Source organism: Tamandua tetradactyla, chromosome 26, assembly GCF_023851605.1.
Source record: "Tamandua tetradactyla isolate mTamTet1 chromosome 26, mTamTet1.pri, whole genome shotgun sequence".
NCBI lineage: Eukaryota > Metazoa > Chordata > Mammalia > Pilosa > Myrmecophagidae > Tamandua > Tamandua tetradactyla.
The window spans coordinates 18,013,420-18,037,105 of NC_135352.1; the positions used below are offsets into that span (position 1 = coordinate 18,013,420).

General features: G+C 34.9%; 1 protein-coding gene across 2 annotated transcripts in view; it reads right to left on the reverse strand.

Annotated features, from left to right (window-relative positions):
• SGCZ (sarcoglycan zeta) overlaps window positions 1-23,686 on the reverse strand; it is a 528,743-nt gene that overhangs the window by 278,113 nt on the left and 226,944 nt on the right. The window lies entirely within an intron of this gene.

Sequence of the window (23,686 nt, forward strand, 5' to 3'; positions counted from 1 at the left end):
CCAAGAACCCAAAATTTTTAGCTCCCTTGCCAAATATTGACAGTAAACCACAAGTGTAGCCACCCTATCCTGAGAAAGGCATGTTGAACATGGCAAACTCAGACTCAGAGAGAAGAGCCTGGGTCATGCTACATGTAAGCCACCAAGTCCACTGGAAGTCAGATTCCACATAAATGAAGGACTTACAACAACTTCCAGAAGTACTAACAGCAGAAAATCTTTAGCTGTCAACCTCTTCAGGGATTGTTTCAATTGTAGAGAGCCATCTTGTCCAAAGTCACACCCCTATGTGGGGTGGCTCACAGGACTGTCTGTTCAGAGCCAATGTAGAAAGAGCCAACCATTACATCCCAACCCATAATAATTCTGAAGGCCATTCTAGCTCAAAATCTAGAGTTAGTCAAAACTGCCACCACTCTGTTTCACACTTGAATTCTCTCTGTGCTCAAACCTGCTCACTTGATGCAATGTTTTATCTAATTTATTGATCATTTTTTTATCAAATTGCTTAAACTCCATAATGCTTTTTTTTTTCTTTCTTTTTTTTACATGGGCAGGCACCAGGAATCAAACCTGGGTCCTCTGGCATGGCAGGCAAGCGTTCTTGCCTGCTGAGCCACCGTGGCCCGCCCCATAATGTTTTTTAAAATTAAATTGAAACAATAAAATATGCATGCATTTTTATCCTAGTTCTCTGTGTTATCTGTTTTTTTTGGAAAATTTAATATGAAATATAGTGAAAATGGGCTTAGTTTTCCTTTATGATAATTATTAAGAAAAATTTATCTTGACCATTTGAAAATTCAAATATTTAATTTTTTGTTTAAAAAATTAAACACATCACTGTTTCTATATCATGCAGAACACAGAGCTCCAATATACCCCCTCCACGTGCACAGTACTCCTATTACTAAGAATTTGCATTAGTATGATACCTTTGTTACAACTGATAAAATAATATTATTATAATTAGACCATCAATTATAGTCCATAGTTTACATTAGAGTTTCCTGTTTGTGTTTTAGAGTCCTGTATTTTTTTTAAATTTTTATTCTAGAAGCATGCATACAACCTAAAATATTCCTTTTTAACCATATTCAAATAGATAATTCAGTAGTGTTAATTATATTATAATGTTGTGCTACCATCACTACCATTGATTACCAACACTTTTCCATAACCTTAAATAGAAACTTTGTACAATTAAGCATTAATACCCCATTTGCTACCCAAACCCCATACCATGGTAACCTGCATTTAGTTTCTGATTCTATGGACTTGCTTAATCTGATTATTTCATATACATGAGATTATATAAAATTTGTCTTTTTATGACTGGCTTATTTCAACTAACATAATGTCTTAAGGTTCATCCATGTTGTCATATGAATCAGAATTTCTTTCCTTTTTATGGTTGAATGATATTCTATTGCATGCATGTGCCCATTTTGTTTATCCATTCATCAGTTGTTGGACACTTGGGTGGATTCCATCTTTTGGTAATTATGAATAATTCCACTACATATATATATATTATATATATATATATATATATTATATATATATATATATATAATATATATATCCAGGTATATCTCAAAGAATTGAAAGCAGGGTTTGAACAGATATTCACACAGCAACATGTATATATATATATATCTGTCCAAACCCTGCTTTCAATTCTTTGAGTATATACCTGGATGTGGGATTGCCAGATCATATGGTAATTCTATATGTAACTTTCAAAGGTAGCATCAAACTGTTAACCACAGTAGCAGAATCATTTTACATTCCCCCAAGAGTGAATTAGTTTTCCAGTTTCTCCACATCTTCTCTAGCTCTTGATACTTTCCTTTAAAAAAAAAAAAAAACAGTAACTATTCTAATGGGTGTGAAACATCTCATTTTGGTTTTGATTTGCATTATGCTAAAGGCTAATGCTGTTGAATATCTTTTCATATGTTTTGTAACCATTTGTATAAATATGTTGAAGAAATGTCTATTGCCCATTTTTTAAATTGAGTTGTCTTTTTGCTGTTGATTTGTATGATTTCTTTAACCATCTGGCTGTTAAATCCTTACTGGATATGTATCTCCAAACACTTTCTCCCCTTCCATAGATGGTATTTTATTTTCATGATGAAGTACTTTGATGCACAAATATTTTTCATTTTGATGAGGTCACATTTATCATTTTTATCTGTAATTGCATGTACTTTTCGGTAAAAATACTAAGAAACCATTGCCTAACAGAAGGTCCTAAAGATGCGTCCCTATATTTTCTTCAAGAGTTATAGACTTTTGGTTCTTATGTTTAGGTCTTTGATCCATGTTGAGTTCATTTTTGTATATGGTATGAGGTAGGGATTCACTTTCATTCTGTTTCATATGGATATCCAATTTTTCCAGCACCATTTTTCAAAAGAGATTATTCTTTTCCCACCAGCTGGGCTTGGCAACTTTGTCAAAAGTTTGGCCATAGATGCAAGGTTTCATTTCTAAACTCTCAATTCAATTACATTGATCTGTATACTTGCCCTTGTGCCAGTACCATACTGTTTTGATTACTGTACCTTTGTAGTAAGTTCTTATTCAGGAAGTGTGAGTTCTCCAGTTTCATTCTACTTTTTCAAGATGTTTTGGCAATTGAAAGCTCCTTTCATTCCATATAACTTTGACGATTGGCTTCTCCATTCTGCAAAGTAGACTGTTGTGATTTCTTTTTTTAGGATTTCATTGAATTTGTCATTTATTTTGGGTAGAACTGACATTGTATTTAGTTTTCCAACCATGAACACAGAATGTTCATTTATCGATGTCTTCTTTCTTTAAGCAGTATTTTGCAATTTCCCATGTATAAATCCTGGACATTGTTTGTTAAATTTATTCCTAGATATTTGATTACTTTGGTTACTGTTTTAAATGAAATTTTTTTCTGGATTTACTCTTCAGATTTTTCTTTACAAGTGTATAGAAACACTACTGATCTCCCCATATTGTTATGTGTGCACCACCATGTTGATGAATATGCTTAAGCTTAGGTAGTTTTCTTGCTGATAATTTAAGATTTCCTGTCTATAGGTTCATACCATCTGCCAATAGAGAACAATTTCTTTCTTTCTTTCTAATTTAGATGACATATTTTTTTGCCTTGTCTAATTTCTCTGGCTAAAACTTTGATTACTATGGTGAATAACAGTGGTGACAGTAATCATCCTTGACTTATTTCAGAAGATACAGAGAAAGCATTCTGTCTTTCACCATTGAATATGATGCCAGCTGTGGATTTTTCACATATGTCCTTGTTTATGCTGAGGAAGTTTCTTTCTATTTCTAATTCTCTAAGCAACTCTATCAAGGATCAGTTCTGGATTTCATCAAATGACTTTTCTGTATCAATGGATATGATCATGTGGGTTTTAATCGTCTTTCTATTAGTGTGGTCTATTACATTAAATGATTTTTTTTACATTGAACCACCCTTACAACCTGGGATGAAGCCCATTTGATCATGGTATAAAGCTCTTCTAGTATACTGTTGGATTTGGTTTGCTAATATTTTGTTGAGGAATTTTGCATTTATATTCATAAATGATATTCTTTTTTGTGGCATCTTTATTTGGCTTTGTGATTAGGGTGATGTTAGCATCATAGTATGAGTTAGGAAGTGTATTTTTTATCAGAGTAGGACTGCTATTAATTCTTAGAATGCTTGGTATAATCTTCCTATGAAGCTATCTTGTCCCGGGCTTTCATAGATGGGAGGGTTTTGGCCACCAATTCAATCACTTTACTTGCCATTGATCTGTTGAGATTTTCTAATTCTTCTTGAAAGAATTAGAGGTAGTTTGTGAATCTCTAGGAATTTGCCCATTTCATCTAAATTATCTAATTTGTTGGCATACAGTTATGCACAGTAACCTCTTACAATACTTTTTATTTCAGTGGGTCCCAGAAGTAATGCCCTCTTTTCATTTCTGATTTTAATTATTTTTATCCTCTTTCCTTTTTTTTTTTTTTTTTGTTGGTCTAGATAAAGGCTTTTAGATGTACTTGAATATTTCAAAGAACCAATTTTTGGTTTTGTTGAGTCTCTGTATTGTTTTCTTTATTCTCTGTGTTATTTACCTCTGCTTTAATCTTTGTATTTCCTTCCTTCACCTCACTTTGTTTACTTTGTTCTTCTCTTTCTTGTTCCTAAAGTTATGAGGTTACACTCTGATTTCAGATATTTCTTCTTTTTAATGTAGGCATTTAGAACATTTAGAGTTTTCCTGTCAGCACTGCCTTTGCTGCAAACTCTAAGTTTTGGTATGCTGAGTTTCCATTTTCTTTTGCCTCATTTTCCTTAGGATTTCTTCTTTGATCCCTTGGTTGTTTATGAGTACGTTGTTTAATTTTCATCTATTTCTGAATTTTCCATTTCTCCCTCTATTACTTATGCATTTCTCTCCTCATTCCATTAAGGTTGAAGAAGATACACTATATGATTTCTATATTTAATTTTATTGAGACTTGTTTTATGACATAAACTACAGTATGTTCTAAAGAATGATTCTGCTACTGCTGGGTGAATATATATTCCTGTTAGGTCTACTTTGGTTTATAGTATCATTCAAGTCTTCTATTTCCTTATTCATTTTCTGTCTAAATAATCTATGCATTATTGAAAGAGGTATAATGATACACTTTCTCTGCCTCTTGGGTATTCTATTATATGTCTTAAGACATTAATCCTTTGCCTCAAGCCACTTTGAGTTAATTCTTTCTTACATTTCTTTCACTGTCTGCAAGGTCCTTTTGCCTGAAGGTCAAATTCTTGGAGGGTGATCCCAAGAGGTATTTCTTGGTTTGGTCTTTCAGGCTGCCACTTTTAGTTTGGCACCTACATACAGGCACCCCAATCTGAATATTGGGTTTACTCTGCTCTCTCCAGAAAAGAGTCGAGAACCTCACAATGGGACCATAGATTGACTTCATACCAATCCAGAGAGAGGGGGGCCATCATTAAGAGGGCCAGGAGCTTATCCTTCTATTTATAAAGTTTGGATTTTTGATTCAGTACTCACCTAGTACTGAAACCATTTAACTGTTTTCTGTCATTTTGAGGAAGATGCTTCTATAAGTTTTTTCATAATTGCTTAATTATTCTGTGGAGGAATGGCACCCTGGAGCATCTTACCCCAACATCTTGGTCAACCACAATAAAAAATTCAGCTTTTATGGTTCAGACTTGTATAACAATATCTCCTTATGACAGTTGTTTGTGTTTTGGGAGTGGGTGGAAAAGGACTTTTAAATATGACACATTTCTGTATAGCCACTGGTTCACCTGGCTTCAGCCTGGCTAAACACAAGTGTTCTTAGTATAAGGGCAAGATATGCTAAATAATAATAATAAAAGTGAGCTATCATCTTTATAAGAGAAATCAATACATTAATTTTTCTATCTGGTGGGAAGAAAAGCAAGAACCAAAGATGTACATATTGACTAACTCTGACAGTGACACAATTTTTCTTCTAAAGAGTGCTATATTAAAATACCATCAGCACAAGGAAAGTTCTTTTATCTTTATTGTCTGTACTGCAAGCATTCTGCTATGTTGATTCAAGTGTCACCGATTTCCTTAATATATTTGTGGCATGTGTTAGCAAAGAATGCTAATGATGTATATTCAAGTTTGTTAGCTGCTGGAATGCAATATACCAGAAACAGAACAGCTTTTAAAAAGGTGAATTGAATAAGTTACTAGTTTACAGTTCTAAGGCCGAGAAAATGTTCCAATTAAAGCAAGTCTATAGAAATATCCAATCTAAGGCATCCAGGGAAAGACGTCTTGGTTCAAGAAGGCCGATAAAGTTCAGAGTTTCTCAAGTGGAAGGGCACATGGCAAACACATCGTCATCTGTTAGTTTCTTCTCCTGGCTTCCTGTTTCATGAAGCTCCCTGGGAGGCATTTTCCTTCTTCATCTCCAAAGCACTGGCTGATGGACTCTCTGCTTCATGGTGCTGCAGCATTCTCTGCTCTTTCTGAATCTCCTCTTTCTCCAAAATGTTTCCTCTTTTATAGGATTCCAATAAACTAATCAAGACCCACCTGAATGGGTGGAGACATGCCTCACCTAATCCAGTTTAACAACCACCCTTGATTAAATCACATCTCCAAGGGATAATCTAATTACAGTTTCAAACATACAATGCTGAATAGAGATTAGAAGAAATGGCTGCCTTTACAAAATGGGATTAGGATTAAAACAGGGTTTTCTAGGGTACATACATCCTTTCAAACCAGCACAATGTATACTTGCTCAAGTCCGGATAAATAATGCAAATGTAGGTTAGTTTCCACCCCCTTAAAAGGCAGAGAAGGAACATCTCTTCTCTATATAAACATGAAATTAAAGTTTCGAAAATGGTTTCTGAGAATTGCTGCTTTTAAATTTTTTTACCATTAAAAAATTAAGATGTAAAATATGATATTTGCTCGGATACTGATGGAGCAGTTATTGGAGTACTGGCTTCATCATCAACCCTCTTTCTGCCTATAGTATAAAATTCAAAGTCATCATCAATGCCTTCTTTTTATTTCATACTTTGAATCACTTTCCATGTCCTATCATCCTATCAACATGTTAGAAGATGGGCCTGAAGGATTTTTGTGTGTTTGTGCGTGTGTTTGCACATACAAGTACATGTGTGCTGAGGATGAGTTATTCAGATAAAACCCAAGTACCCATTAGTGGAAAATTGAATGTCTAAAATATAGTAAATGCACACAATGGAGTATTGTGTAGGAGTAATGTACACCCAACAGCTGGGAAGGATTTTTTTAAAAAAGGAACAGTACTTCTAAAATAAAAGTTAAGAAACAGGATACATCATTTATATAAGTGTAAAATGTGTGCACAAAACAGTGATAAGTATATTTGTAAGAACATATATGAACAAAATTATTTAAAATGCTTGACTGCAGGGGTTACAGGGGTAGTGCCGTGGTATAATTCTTGTCTGCCATGTGAGAAACCCAGGTTCACGTCCCAGTTCATGCACTTCCTAAAAAACAAACAAGCAAAAATGCTTGACTGCAAAGGAAGGACAATCGATCATAATGGAAGTGGGAATGGAGCTATTTATAAAAGGTAATGAAAGAACAAATAAATGAATGAACGAATAACAACAACAAATATAAAATAATGAGAGTGTGCAGGAACCAGTGATGCAATAATGACAATGTTCCATAATTTTCAGGTATGATTAACTCAGCCTCTGCCCCTGAAGTTAAAAATATTGTAAAATCTGCTGCAAATGTGGTTAATTTGGTCTGTTCCCCTTTTTCTGTCCTTACTATCATTGCTTTAATTCAGTTCCATTTTTATAATTTCCTATCTTTACACTGAAGTCACTTTTGTAAATTTCCACCTTGCCATTTACATATCCAAAGTTTTTGTTCACAGAGCTGATACTCTTACCTTATCTTGTCAGTGACCAATGATAAGCTTACCCTGAAAATGCCTTTTATATTCAAAACTATATTCTTGTAATTTATGATCCAAACACAATTAAGACTCTGTTTCACAAACATTCCCATAATGAATCCCAACATTCCTAAAATATTTTTTCCTTCTACAATATATCATCTTTTTCTCCAAATTCTCTTTATTTCTCTCTGAAAAACTATTGTACACAAATTAAGAAATTACGGTACTTAGTGTGTGAAATTTTATTCCTTCCTCTTTGTTTTCATAACATATTTTCCTATTTCCTATTTCATTCATGTTGTTATTATATTGTATTAAAATTCATTGTTTATTATACACTCTCTTCCTGTGGTCTCCCTTCCCTGAGGAAGGGAGTACTTTTGGCTTCTCCTTTTATCTCTAACAATGCCATTTATATGCCAGAACAAGTATTTATAACTACTTGCTAAATATCAAATGTTATTAGACTATCCAGAAGTCATACATATGACTATTGTCATATATATATGACAACATAGCTCATAGCAGATTAATGTGTCTAAGAATAACAGGAAAATCTATGATACAATTACAATGTACAAAACCACTTATTTTTTTTAAAGTAAAATGCTTTTGAGGTTACTAGATTTGAAATTCCAAGATGCTGAAAAGAAAGGAATCTTATGGAGGTCAACTGAGCTTAAACTTTTCTTGACTTGTTTTCTTATTAAAATACTCGACAATTTAAACAGCTTAAGGTCAGAGGCAGAGGTTAAGAATCTGGAAGTGTATAGATAAAAGACAGGTGTCAATATGGCTGTCAGTGATCTCACAGTCCTAAAGAGGAAGAAATTAAATTTCAGGCCTACCAGGGAAATAAGGATATAGAAACTAAAATTCCAGAGAAAAGAGAGTTGAAACAAACTGAATCTTGGACTCTACACAGGTTTTCCCTAGTCCATTACTGGTTATTAAGCTGCCCAGAGAAAAGATTAGGAAGCCAAACCGAAAATATCTTATGAAGTACAGGAAAGCTTTAAGAAGTTGTATAACGCTTTTTAAAAATTGAATTTTAATACTTGCTAAGTAAAAGAGTTCATGGTAAGTACATAAACATTTATTTGGGAAGCAGAGTGTTATATTGTAAAAGAGGATATAAACCAGAGGCACAGGGAACTAACAATCTCTGAATCCCAGTATCAAGTCATCTTCCACTTCATTAGGATGCATAGAGTAAATCATTTCTAGATAAAGATAATATAATCGAGAGCTTCTATAATTTTTCAGACACAATGCTTAGAATTGACTCAAAAAATACTAGTCACACCAACAATTAGAACCAAGGGGAAAAAAATGAAATAATGTAAACAGACAACAGGTGATCCTGTTATTTGAGATTTCAGATACACATCCTAAAGTAGTTACATGCATATATTCAAGAAAATAGATGACAGAATGGTCAGCATGGAACTTCAATCAAAAAAGGAATAAAATGGAAAACCCAGAAACTAAAAAGTGTATAAATAATATTAAGGATTTGATAGATGGTCATAACAGAAGATTGAAAATACCTGAAAGGAAGAGCAAACCAACATAGTGAGTGAAAGACTGTTATCATCTATACAAGCTGAAGCCAAAGCAAAATATGAATGAATGGTTCAAAAAACAGCTTAACAGACAAGTGGATCATGGGGGAAAGGTCTAAGATAATTTAAGAGAAGAAATACTGGATGATAATTCTACCAAAGAAATAAAAGTTATTTAGGCAGATGTTGGATGAAGTCTATTAAATACAAACAGAAAAAATATATATATAAATAACACTTGACACAGAAACATTGTAGTAAAACTTCAAAAGTGAAAGGGTAGGAGAAAATCTTCAAACCACCAACAGAAAAAAATGTGAATACTAAGTAATAGCAATAAGATTGGCTGTCAGCTAACAACTGATTTACGAAAGTCAGAAGAAAGTAACATAACATCTTAAAGAGTTAACAGAACCTGCCTTTCCAAAGTTTGTATAACCAATTAAAATAGAGCCCTAGCAAATGAAAAAATAGCTGGGAGTGGGGGGGTGGGGAGAAGAGAGGGAATAAAATTTTCAATATGGAGATGACACATTTGTGCACAGAGAAAATAGAAAATAACGCACAAAACTATTGGAATTAGCTGGTGACTTCAGCTAGATTGCTGGAAAGAAAGGTTGATTACAGTTATATATTTGAGAACAATTAGAAAAACAAATTAAAACCATAATAAGATACCAATACACAACCATTAGAATATATAAATCTAAAAAAGAGAGTACTGATAATTCCAAGTTTTTGAGAGGATGTGAAGTAAAATTAGAAGTTTTATATACTGCTGGTGAGAGTGTAATATACTACAATACAACCAGTTTAAGAAAACAATTTCATGGTAATTTCATTTTAGCTACACATACAAGAAATAAAAGCCTAAGTACATACACACACACACACACACACACACGCCTACACAACAGTGTTCAGAGTAGCTTTAGTATGGACATCACACTGGAAACAATCTAAATATCCATCAGAAAATAAATACACAAATTATGGATTATTCATACAATGGTATACTATTTAACAAGAAAAAGATACAAACAGCATAGATAAACCGCAAAAAATATGCTGTGAAAAAAAGGGTACAAACTATATGATTCAATTTATGTGAAGTTCTACGACAAAAAAAAAAAAAAACCTAATCTATGGTGATAGAAATCAGAATAGCCATTGCCTCTAATTGATAATAATGGTAGTAATTCACTAAAGAGAGGCCTAAGGGGAATTTCTGATGTTATAAAAATGTTCTATATATCTTGAATCAGATGATGGTAAGGAGGTATATACTTCCAGCTGTATAGTTAATATCTGTAAATTATACCTTAAAGGGAAAACAAGAAAACTATTATAATACACAATAGCATCAAACAACATCAACTACCCATGTTTGCAAAAGCTATTCACAGCATACTAGAAAGCACTGCTGAAAGTAAAGAAGGCAAATAAATGGAGGAATATGGCATATTCATGAATTGGAAAACAATATTTTAAAAAGGTCAATTCACTATAGAAATTACAAACCAATTAAAAAACATATGCCAAAAGGCTAAGAATAACTATGATAATTGTGAAGAAAAACAAAGCAGGAATATTTACACTACAATATATTAATATGTATTATAAAGCTGCAGAAATTAGAACAATGTGATAACTATATAATGATAGACAGGAGCAGATTTTCACCTGTAAAGTCACTTGACTCATGGCAGAAATGGCACTGCAGTGTAATGAGAAAAGGAATATATTTTCAGCTAAGAATATTGGGTCATTGATAAATCCCAGAGTGATTTGAACAGTGAATAAAAAAGTATTTGCAAAGTCCCCTTGGAATGGTGAGAAAGGGGGAAGCTTCAACTTCCCCAAGTGGAGAATTCTTGATATTCTCACAAACAGTGGGGACAACCAAAGCAATTGGCTGAGTCCCCAATCTTGGGGGTTATTCATATGAAACTCAATCCCGCAAAGAATAGGCTAAGCCTACTTAAAATTAGGCCTAAGAGTCACCCCCAAGAGAACTTTTGTTCTCAGATGTGGTCTCCCTCTCTCAGCCAACACGACAAGCAAACTCACTGCCCTCCCCGTCTCTACATGAGACATGACTCCTAGGGGTGTGGACCTTCCCGGAAATGCGCAACAGAAATCTTGAAATGAGCTGGGACCCAGCATCAAGGGATTGAGAAAACCTTCTCAACCAAAAGGGGGAAGAGTGAAATGAACACAAAATAAAGTGTCAATGGCTGACAGATTCGAAACATAGTCGAGAGGTTATCTTGGAGGTTATTCTTACACATTAAATAGATATCACCTCGTTAGTTAAGGTGTAATGGAGAGGCTGGAGGGAACTGCCTGAAAATGTAGAGCTGTGTTCCAGTAGCCATGTTTCTTGAAGATGACTGTATAATGATACAGCTTTCACAATGTGACTGTGTGACTGTGAAAACCTTGTGTCTGATGCTCCTTTTATCTACCTTTTCAACAGATGAGTAAAACATACAGATTAAAAATAAATAACGGGGGGACAAATGTTAAAATAAATTTAGTAGATTGAAATGCTAGTGATCAATGAAAGAGAGGGGTAAGGGGTATGGTATGTATGATTTTTTTTTCTGTTTTCTTTTTATTTCTTTTTCTGAATTGATACAAATGTTCTAAGAAATGATCATGATGATGAATATACAACTATATGAAAATATTGTGAATTACTGATTATATATGTAGAATGGAATGATCACATGGTAAGAATGTTTGTTTACTATTAGGTTTTTTAAAATTTAAAAATTAATAAGAAAAAGAATATTGGGTCATTTTGATATCTATATGGAAATAAAAACCCTTGATCTCTACCTTGGTACCCACCAAAGTTCAAACCCAGATGGATTTACACCTTAATATGAACATTAAAGAAAACAAACAAAAATTCTAGAACACACAGGAGAGCACTTCTGTGATCTGAAAGTAGGGAAAAATTACATGAAGAATGCCTGATGCACATTAACTCTAAAGAAAAATGATAAACTTCACTGAAATGAATATTTTGCTCCTCAAAAGACCACTCAGGGTGTGGGAATACAATCTATAGGATGGGAGAAGGATTTGTAATACATGCAGCTGACAAAAGTCTTGTAACCAGAATCTCTAAAGAATCCCTACAAATCAGTAAGAAAGACAACACAATAGAAAAATGGGCAAAGACATGAACAAGAACTTTACAAGATCTCCAAGTGGCCAATAAACTTATGAAAAGGGGCTTAAGCTTATTAGTCATAAGGGAAGTACAAATCAAAACCAGGAGTTGTCACTACACACCCATTAGGGTAAGCAAAGTTAAAAAGAATGACAGTACCAAGTGTTGGATAAGAATGTGAAGCAACCAGAATTCTCATGTACTGCTCATGAGACAATAACTATGCACAACATTGGAAAACTAAGGCTGAACATTTGCATCACCTCCGGCTCAAGAACTCTACTCTTAGGAATTCACTCTCAAAACTGTATATAAATGTAATCACAAAACACACATACAAGAAAGAACCTAATCATGTTTCACAGTAGAATGGGCAAATTGATTGTGATATGGTCAAACAATGGAACACTGTACAGAAACTAGAAAGGACAAACTACATTACATGAAACAACATGCATATATTTACAAAGGTAATGTTGAGTGAAAGAAGCCACGCAAAAGTGTATGTACTATATAATTCTATTTGTATAAAGTGAAAAGTGAGATGGAGAAAAAAACAAACAAACAAAACTCATCAAACGAGGAAAGCCAGGAAATGGTTACCTATGTAGAGAATGTGACTAAGAGAAGGGGTGGATGGTGGGTGTCTGGAGTACAAGTTATCTTCTGTTTTTTGTTTACAGTGTTGGTTATACGAGTATGCATAATTTATGAAAATTCATCAAGTTGTACACTTAGGATTTGGGCTCTAATGTGTATTTATATTATACTTTAATAAAAAGATTAATTTAAAAAGAGGTAATGGTTAAATTATATTCAACTTATGTGTTAAAATTCTTTATGGCTGCAGGTATTTTTCCTGCAGGTGAGGTAAACACATTTTCCAAGATATTAGATTTCTTTCAATAAAGCAATTGGTGAATTTTTTGAATATGTAAAACACCATGATAAAGACACCGTTAAAGCATGTCCATTGTTATGCATGCAGGCTGTTGATAACTGAAAACATTTACAAATGCTTACAATATTTTGTTGTAAACAAAAGCTGTTTACAAATTCTGATGCTAAAATGGATCTAATGCAATACCCTTTTAGGACAAGCTTATTACAAGGGAAAATAAGTTTCTAGAGATGGCGAAGAAATGAGAGTATGTGCTTGCAGGCATGTGTAATAAGAAGACATAATCCCTGCAGGTATATAGCTTCATCTGTTTAAGGAGAAGTTTTACTAATCTCTCTTGGTCCTAGAACCCCTGGTTAATTATGTGAATTAAGCTCCAGGCTGCTCAAATATTCTTCTTTTCTGGATTTCCCAGAAATTTGAATTTCTTTGCTCAGTTTCTAGTGCTTCTTATGAAAATAAAAAGATTACAAATTTGCCAAGGCTAAACTATTAGGTATCCCAAAGCCAATTTCACTGTCTTCAGGTGAAAGCAAATAGTGCAACCTCAGGAAACCTGGATTTTAGGCCCAACTTGACACCTCCCTAGTGTGTGACTTGATCAAATGTCCCTGAACGCCAAGCTTCTTACTAATTAAGAAGTAGAAATAGAAAGCCTTCCAGGCACCTTTCTACTTTTAACCTCTTATGACTACAAGATCTGATTTTCATAGGTCAGGCAGAACTGTCCTCCTGTCCTCCAAACTCTCTTCTTCTTCTTACTCTTTACCTCTTACTAAACATCCTTTGCCTTCTCACCTGACCTTGGCTTCATTTGACTTATTTTTGGCTGGAAGCTAAAAAAAAAAAAAATTGTCTAATTTATATTAGCTAGAGTGGTTCTCATTTGTGAAACAAAGAAAGCTCAACATTATATTTGGCCATTAGAAATATAAATACATGTGCAGGAGTTTACATTCCACGTATATTTTTCTCAGATATATTAAAGACTAAGAAATTAATTTTAACTTAAACATTGTTGAACAATGATATAAAAATCTACTTTATCATTTTTATCTCGGAGAATAAAAAATTGTAATTGGGTTAGAATAAGAGTCATGAGATTTTTACCAAAAAAAAAAATAATAATACATTCACTGAGTTTAAATTCTTTCACTTTGACTTAAGTGATTCAATAAAATTCTGAGTTCAAAAACAGTGAAAAAGAGTGATAAGAGAAAGAGGATAATGATATTAAGGAGACTGTTTAGATAAAATATTGACTACTTTAAATCATACTGTTATTTAATTAATTTTGCATGAAATATTTTATTAAACAAGACACATTTCAAAATACACGAGTGCTCGCTTCAGCAGCACATGTACTAAAATACACATAAGAAATAAAACTTTCCTTTATATAATTGCAAAACATAATATCACATAAGAAGTTATACAATGAAAAGAAAGTGAATCTTTAGATATTTAAAATTATAAGGTTAATTTGAGTATATATATGAGGTAAGACGCTAAATACTGAAAACACTTTAATATATTTAGAGATTTTTATTGTTAATAATTTGAGGAAAAATTAACTTGTTATTCCCCTCTGTTATATATACATATATCCCTTTTTTAAAAAAAGACAAGAAGGACGGAGCCCACACAGTAACGCCCGAAGAAAAGTTCAAATGCCTTTTAACAGAAGACACACAAAGAAAGGTCAGAACCTCAACCCAAAAGAGGGAGGTTTGGAGCTGAGAGGACTCACCAACAGGAACCTGGAATTGTCAAGGAGACAACAGAGCACAAGGAGCTCTTGCAGGAAAGGATTTTAAAGAAAATGAAGATTACTTATGTTGGATGTGCTTGGTGGCTATTCGGGGTGCTCCAAATATACTTCAGCGGCTCTCCAACCACCACGGTGCCCTCTTCTGCCTTCACCGGCTCCTCCGTCACCATCCTCGACAGTCTTGCCACCCTCACCTTTCCTCCTCCAGAACAGCTACTAGGGGAGTAGAAATGATACAGAACAGCACCCAGAGCCACGACAGAGATAAAAAAGACAGCGTACCCCATCCTGGAATGGCTGACTGTCTGGGAGAACCAGCTCTGGTGAGATTGCCGAGGGGTGCGGGCTTTCCCGGGCGGGGCGGCAAGCGGCCGGAGTCCCTCCATTCCTCCTTCCCGGGCCAGCTGGCAGAATTGGGCAGGAGGTCCCCTCAAGCTGCGGCGGCTGGCACCCCCACCACACGAGGCCCCCCAGACCAATTGAGAGAATTGAATCGGAAATCCCCAAACCGCGGAGAACGGTGACGTGACTCCCCGGTCTGGCTGGGAATGGTGCACTCTCCCAGGCTGCGGCAGCTGGTACCCTCCCACCAGGCTTGGCGCCCCGGGCCGACTAGGAAATTCGGACGGGCGCTCTCACGGGCTGCGGTGGCCGGTGACCCTCCCCGCGTTCGGACCCCCGGGCTGGCTGGCACTCTTCCAAGCCGCTTTGGCTGGCGAACCTCCCGCACGGCAAGAGTTTTCCAATGTTAAAGGACCCACAGCACCTTCTACTGGTGGGACCTACAAACAAACGTGTGCCACGAGCGCCACCTACTGGGCAGGATAAGAAAAACAGAACCCAGAGATTTCACAGAAAAAACTTTCAACCTGTTGGGTCCAACACCCAGGGAAATCTGACTAAATGCCCAGATGCCAGCAGAAGATAACGGATCATGCTCAGAAAATTGAAAATATGGCCCAGTCAAAGGAACAAACCAATAGTTCAAATGAGATACAGGAGCTGAGACAACTAATGTTGAATATACGAACAGAAATGGAAACCCTCTTCAAAAACAAAATCGATAAATTGAGGGAGGACATGAAGAAGACATGGGCTGAACAAAAATAAGAAATAGAAAAACTGAAAAAACACATCACAGAGCTTATGGAAGTAAAGGATAAAGTAGAAAAGATGGAAAAAACAATGGATACCTACAATGATAGATTTAAAGAGACAGAAGATAGAATTAGTGATTTGGAGGATGGAACATCTGAATTCCAAAAAGAAACAGAAACTATCGGAAAAGAATGGAAAAATTTGAACAGGGTATCAGGGAACTCAAGGACAATATGAACCGCACAAATATACGTGTTGCGGGTGTCCCAGAAGGAGAAGAGAAAGGAAAAGGAGGAGAAAAACTAATGGAAGAAATTATCACTGAAAATTTCCCAACTCTTATGAAAGACCTAAAATTACAGATCCAAGACGTGCAGTGCACCCCAAAGAGATTAGACCCAAATAGGCATTCTCCAAGACACTTACTAATTAGAATGTCAGAGGTCAAAGAGAAAGAGAGGATCTTGAAAGCAGCAAGAGAAAAACAATCCATCACATACAAGGGAAACCCAATAAGACTATGTGTAGATTTCTCAGCAGAAATCATGGAAGCTAGAAGACAGTGGGATGATATATTTAAGTTACTAAAAGAGAAAAACTGCCAACCAAGACTCCTATATCCAGCAAAATTGTCCTTCAAAAATGAGGGAGAAATTAAAACATTCTCAGACAAAGAGTCACTGAGAGAATTTGTGACCAAGAGACCAGCTCTGCAAGAAATACTAAAGGGAGCACTAGAGTCAGAACTGAAAAGACAGAAGAGAGATGTATGGAGAAGAGTGTAGAAAGAAGGAAAGTCAGATATGATATATATAATACAAAAGGCAAAATGTTAGAGGAAAATATTATCCAAACAGTAATAACACTAAATGTTAATGGACTGAATTCCCCAATGAAAAGACATAGACTGGCAGAATGGATTAAGAAACAGGATCCTTCGATATGCTGTCTACAGGAAACACATCTTAGACCCAAAGATAAACATAGGTTGAAAGTGAAAGGTTGGGAAAAGATATTTCATGCAAATAACAACCAGAAAATAGCAGGAGTGGCTATACTAATATCCAACAAGTTAGACTTCAAATGTAAAACAGTTAAAAGAGACAAAGAAGGACACTATATACTAATAAAAGGAACAATAAACAAGAAGACATAACAATCATAAATATTTATGCACGAACCAGAATGCCCCAAAATACGTGAGGAATACACTGAAAAGGGAAATAGACACAAATACCATAATAGTTGGAGACTTCAATTCCCCACTCTCATCAATGGACAGAACATCTAGACAGAGGATCAACAAAGAAATAGAGAATCTGAATATTACCATAAATGAGCTAGACTTAACAGACATTTATAGGACATTACATCCCACAACAGCAGGATACACCTTTTTCTCAAGTGCTTATGGATCATTCTCAAAGATAGACCACATGCTGGGTCACAAAGCAAGTCTTAACAAATTTAAAAAGATTGAAATCATACACAACACTTTCTCGAATCATAAAGGAATGAAGTTGGAAATCAATAATAGGCAGAGTGTCAGAAAATTCACAAATACCTGGAGGCTCAACAACACACTCTTAAACAACAAGTGGGTCAAAGAAGATATTGCAAGAGAAATTAGTACATACCTCGAGGCAAATGAAAATGAAAACACAACATATCAAAACTTATGGGACACAGCAAAGGCAGTGCTAAGAGGGAAATTTATTGCCCTAAATGCCTATATCAGAAAAGAAGAAAAGGGAAAAATGCAGGAATTAACTGTCCACTTGGAAGAACTGGAGAAAGAACAGCAAACTAATCCCAAAGCAAGCAAAAGGAAAGAAATAACAAGGATTAGAGCAGAAATAAATGAAATTGAAAACATGAAAACAATAGAGAAAATCAATAAGACCAGAAGTTGGTTCTATGAAAAACCAGCCATAAGATTGATGGGCCCTTAGCAAGATTGACAAAAAGAAGAAGAGAGAGGATGCAAATAAATAAGATCAGAAATGAAGAGGAGACATAACTACTGACCTCACAGAAATAAAGGAGGTAATAACAGGATAGTATGAACAACTTTACGCTAATAAATACAATAATTTAGATGAAATGGACGGGTTCCTGGAAAGACAAGAGCAACCAACTTTGACTCAAGAAGAAATAGATGACCTCAACAAACCAATCACAAGTAAAGAAATTGAATTAGTCATTCAAAAGTTTCCTAAAAAGAAAAGTCCAGGTCCAGACGGATTCACATGTGAATTCTATCAAACATTCCAGAAAGAATTAGTACCAACTCTCCTCAAACGCTTCAAAAAAATCGAAGTGGAGAGGAAACTACCTAATTCATTCTATGAAGCCAACATCACCCTCATACCAAAATCAGGCAAAGATATTACAAAAAAAGAAAACTACAGGCCAATCTCTCTAATGAATATAGATGCAAAAATTCTCAATAAAATTCTAGCAAATCGTATCCAACAACACATTAAAAGAATTATACATCATGACCAAGTAGGATTCATCCCAGGTATGCAAGGACGGTTCAACATTAGAAAATCAATTAATGTAATACACCATATCAACAAATCAAAGCAGAAAAATCACATGATCATCTCAATTGATGCAGAGAAGGCATTTGACAAGATTCAACATCCTTTCCTGTTGAAAACACTTCAAAAGATAGGAATTCAAGGGAACTTCCTTAAAATGATAGAGGGAATATATGAAAAACCCACCAGCTAATATCATCCTCAATGGGGAAAAATTGAAAAATTTCCCCCTAAGATCAGGAACAAGACAAGGATGTCCACTATCACCACTATTATTCAACATTGTGTTGGAGGTTCTAGCCAGAGCAATTAGACAAGAAAAAGAAATACAAGGCATCAAAATTGGAAAGGAAGAAGTAAAACTATCACTGTTTGCAGACGATATGATACTATACGTCGAAAACCCGGAAAAATCCACAACAAAACTACTAGAGCTAATAAATGAGTACAGCAAAGTAGCAGGTTACAAGATCAACATTCAAAAATCTGTAGCATTTCTATACACTAGTAATGAACAAGCTGAGGGGGAAATCAAGAAACAAATCCCATTACAATCGCAACTAAAAGAATAAAATACCTAGGAATAAATTTAACTAAAGAGACAAAAAACCTATACAAAGAAAACTACAAAAAACTGTTAAAAGAAATCACAGAAGACCTAAATAGATGGAAGGACATACCGTGTTCATGGATTGGAAGACTAAATATAGTTAAGATGTCAATCCTACCTAAATTGATTTACAGATTCAATGCAATACCAATCAAAATCCCAACAATTTATTTTTCAGAAATAGAAAAACCAATAAGCAAATTTATCTGGAAGGGCAGGGTGCCCCGAATTGCTAAAAACATCTTGAGGAAAAAAAACAAAGCTGGAGGTCTCGCGCTGCCTGACTTTAAGGCATAAAATGAAGCCACAGTGGTCAAAACAGCATGGTATTGGCATAAAGATAGATATATCGACCAATGGAATCGAATAGAGTGCTCAGATATAGACCCTCTCATCTATGGACATTTGATCTTTGATAAGGCAGTCAAGCCAACTCACCTGGGACAGAGCAGTCTCTTCAATAAATGGTGCCTAGAGAACTGGATATCCATATGTAAAAGAATGAAAGAAGACCCATATCTCACACCCTATTCAAAAGTTAACTCAAAATGGATCAAAGATCTAAACATTAGGTCTAAGACCATAAAATAGTTAGAGGAAAATGTAGGGAGATATCTTATGAAACTTACAATTGGAGGCAGTTTTATGGACCTTAAACCTAAAGCAAGAGTACTGAAGAAGGAAATAAATAAATGGGAGCTCCTCAAAATTAAACACTTTTGTGCATCAAAGAACTTCATCAAGAAAGTAGAAAGACAGTCTACACAATGGGAGACAATATTTGTAAATGACATATCAGATAAAGGTCTAGTATCCAGAATTTATAAAGAGATTGTTCAACTCAACAACAAAAAGGCAGTCAACCCAATTACAAAATGGGAAAAAGACTTGAACAGACACCTCTCAGCAGAGGAAATACAAATGGCCAAAAGGCACATGAAGAGATGCTCAATGTCCCTGGCCATTAGAGAAATGCAAATCAAAACCACAATGAGATATCATCTCACACCCACTAGAATGGCCATTATCAACAAAACAGAAAATGACAAGTGCTGGAGAGGATGCGGAGAAAGAGGCACACTTATCCACTGTTGGTGGGAATGTCAAATGGTGCAACCACTGTGGAAGGCAGTTTGGCGGTTCCTCAAAAACTGAATATAGAATTGCCATATGACCCAACAATATCATTGCTGGGTATCTACTCAAAGGACTTAAGGGCAAAGACACAAATGGACATTTGCACACCAATGTTTATAGCAGCGTTATTTACAATCGCAAAGAGATGGAAACAGCCAAAATGTCCATCAACAGAAGAATGGTTAAACAAACTGTGGTATATACATACGATGGAATATTATGCAGCTTTAAGACAGGATAAACTTATGAAGCATGTAATAACATGGATGGACCTAGAGAACATTATGCTGAGTGAGTCTAGCCAAAAACTAAAGGACAAATACTGTATGGTCCCACTGATGTGAACAGACATTCAAGAATAAACTTGGAATATGTCATTGGTAACAGAGTCCAGCAGGAGTTAGAAACAGGGTAAGATAATGGGTAATTGGAGCTGAAGGGATACAGACTGTGCAACAGGACTAGATACAAAAACTCAAAAATGGACAGCACAATAATACCTAATTGTAAAGTAATCATGTTAAAACACTGAATGAAGCTGCATCTGAGCTATAGGTTTGTTTTTTTTTTTTACTATTATTATTACTTTTATTTCTTTTCTCTATATTAACATTCTATATCTTTTTCTGTTGTGTTGCTAGTTCTTCTAAACTGATGCAAATGTACTAAGAAAAGATGATCATTCATCTATGTGATGATGTTAAGAATTACTGATTGCATATGTAGAATGGTATGATTTCTAAATGTTGGTTTAATTTCTTTTTTTCTGTTAATTAATAAAAAAAAAAAAAAAAACCAAGAACAAAGTTTAGGTTGCTTCCTTTTATCTGTTTCCATCTATAAACATCCCAATCAAAAATTAATGTTGAAGACAGTAGCTTTTATAAATCTTTGTATGTATGTATTCCATCACGTTAATTTCCTTAATTTTTATAATAAAAATCTTATCCAACACCTGCTTAACAAAACTAGAGCATCTGGCCTTAATACATTATAGAGGATATTAGTTACTTGGCAGAGGCTATAATTTCCTGTCAAAATTCTAGCTGAGAGAGATTATATTATTTTAAAGAAATAGTCTAAGAGAAAAATTATCCATTATTCCTAGAAGTCTAGCATTTCATAAAACCTGGGAACACAAAGACTCCATATCGAGATTATATACGTTTAGCCTCTGGCAGAATTCCTTCACTGAAGTGAACTCAGTGCAATGTTTTGAGTTTTTATTTCGGATCCCTACAACAGGAATTCTATCTCTCACAATTGTCATAAAAGTTTTGTTAATAACATTTTCCATTGCATCACTCGTCCTCCATATGTAATAAATTTCTCTAGATATTTAGTAACAGGAGGAAAAAATCTTTGAATTTCTTACTTACTTTGAATTTCTGGTGTGCTCCTTCTTTTCTCATATTAATTTATTAAGTATAGCTTTTATGTTGCTAATAAAAATGATCTCCATATTTCACTTTTTCTCTCATACTTTGTCTTCTATTTTTTAACCCAATTAAAGACACTTCATAAAATACACCATTATAAACCCTTTCATTAAAAAAGTAAATATAGTTTTATATATATAGTTTTATATATATATAGTTACATATCTATGCTTATTCTATGATTATATAAAATGATTTTCATTAATTTTCACCAAAATGGTAGCATTTTTACAAGTAAAATATATGTATGTGTCATATATGAAATTCACTTTTGGGGAGCCATGAGAGGGAAGCTCAATAAGATTTCATCCTCTAGACCATTTGAAACTTAGGAAAAATGTTTACCAAATTTCGTGGAAAAATAATTTACTCTGGGGTGGATTCTAGAGGGCAAGCCCAAAACAAAACAGATCTATAACTATGTGAACATGTAAAAAGGTGGAAGAGACAATATTTAAAGCCTCTTCAATTCTAAAAGTCTTTGTTCTTGTTCAATAATACTGTGTCATCTTGAATTATTACTAATGAGATTTTTTATCCTGAAACAAAATAATGAACTTTGCATTGTATACTAAAAATTTTATCACTGGTCTTGAATCCAAAAAACATTGTAACATGTTGGTACAAATAGAAAGTAAACAAATTGAGAAAAACATGTATTTGTAATAAGCTTTAACCAGATAGTCAAGCAAGGAAATCATATGGTTTCACTTGTTGCTTGCTGGGGGGACACTGTCTTGATAAGGACACTGGTTAACAGACTTCGGAGGCATAAAAACCCAGTGCAGATGCCACTCCAGTGAGCATCCAGTAGAGACAGTCTGATAACTGACTTCTCTGCCTCCTAGTTCCAATGCCCAGGCTGTCCTGCAAGGTTTGCTGCAATCTTCACCACATCACAACCAATGTCTCCCATCAATTGCTGTAGACCCTTCACTGACACCATGTCGGACTGGCTTTCAATATTTCTCTTTAAAGATGCTCATCTATCTTGTGATGGTCCTCAAGCCAATTGGCTTTAGAGACCTGGTATCCATCATCCTTACATGTGTTGTGTACACTTGACCCAGTTTTTGAGAATTGATTGTATTGGTAGCAAATAAAGTGATTGCACTGAGCATCCAAACTATAGTCATATCAAATTTGCTTTCAATTTGTGATAATTTCTCAAGTCATTTTACAACAATTTTATGATAATTACATAACATTTTGCTTTAGAAAATAGACTTTTTGAAAAGCTATTTAAAAAACTATTGAAAGACTGAGATATTAGAAAAGCAAAAAAAATATTGAATTTGAAAAAATATATTTGAGCTAATAAACCGTACGATAGTTTGTAACTATACTACTTGCTAGGAGAAATATGTAATCCAGGTCTTCTCTTATTGTTTGAAAAGTATGCAAAAATGTTAGAGGGGCAGGACAGTAGGAAGATGTTGGAGTAGGGAGCTCCAGCACTCAGCTTCCACCAGAGCAACTATTACATAGGCAGGAACTGTCTTAAACAACTATTTTGAAACTCTAGAGGCAAGAAGAACACTGTACAGCATTCAGGAAAGAATAGAAGGAATAAGCCAATGAAGTATAGAAAGAACAGTAAAATGCTCTCTCTGCATGGTGGCTACCAGCTCACATCCCACACTCTCACAGTAGGCTGCCATGGGGTCCAGGCCCTGGCCATCTCACTGGTTACTGAAAGAGACATAAAAATTGCTTTCCCCAAGTCTAGAGGAAGGCAAGGTTGAGTGCTTTGATTAGCGACTTTGGATCACTGAGGGCCCAGCTCTAAGACAGCCATTGTTTCATATCACCTGGGACAAGGGCAATGGTGGCCATTATTTCAACACATCCCAGACAAAGGCTGGGTTAGAGGATACTTAAAGATGTTATCCTCCTCTGTCTCTGTTTCAACTGGGAAATACTGATTTGGAAAAGTCCTCTTCAGTATGCCCCTCT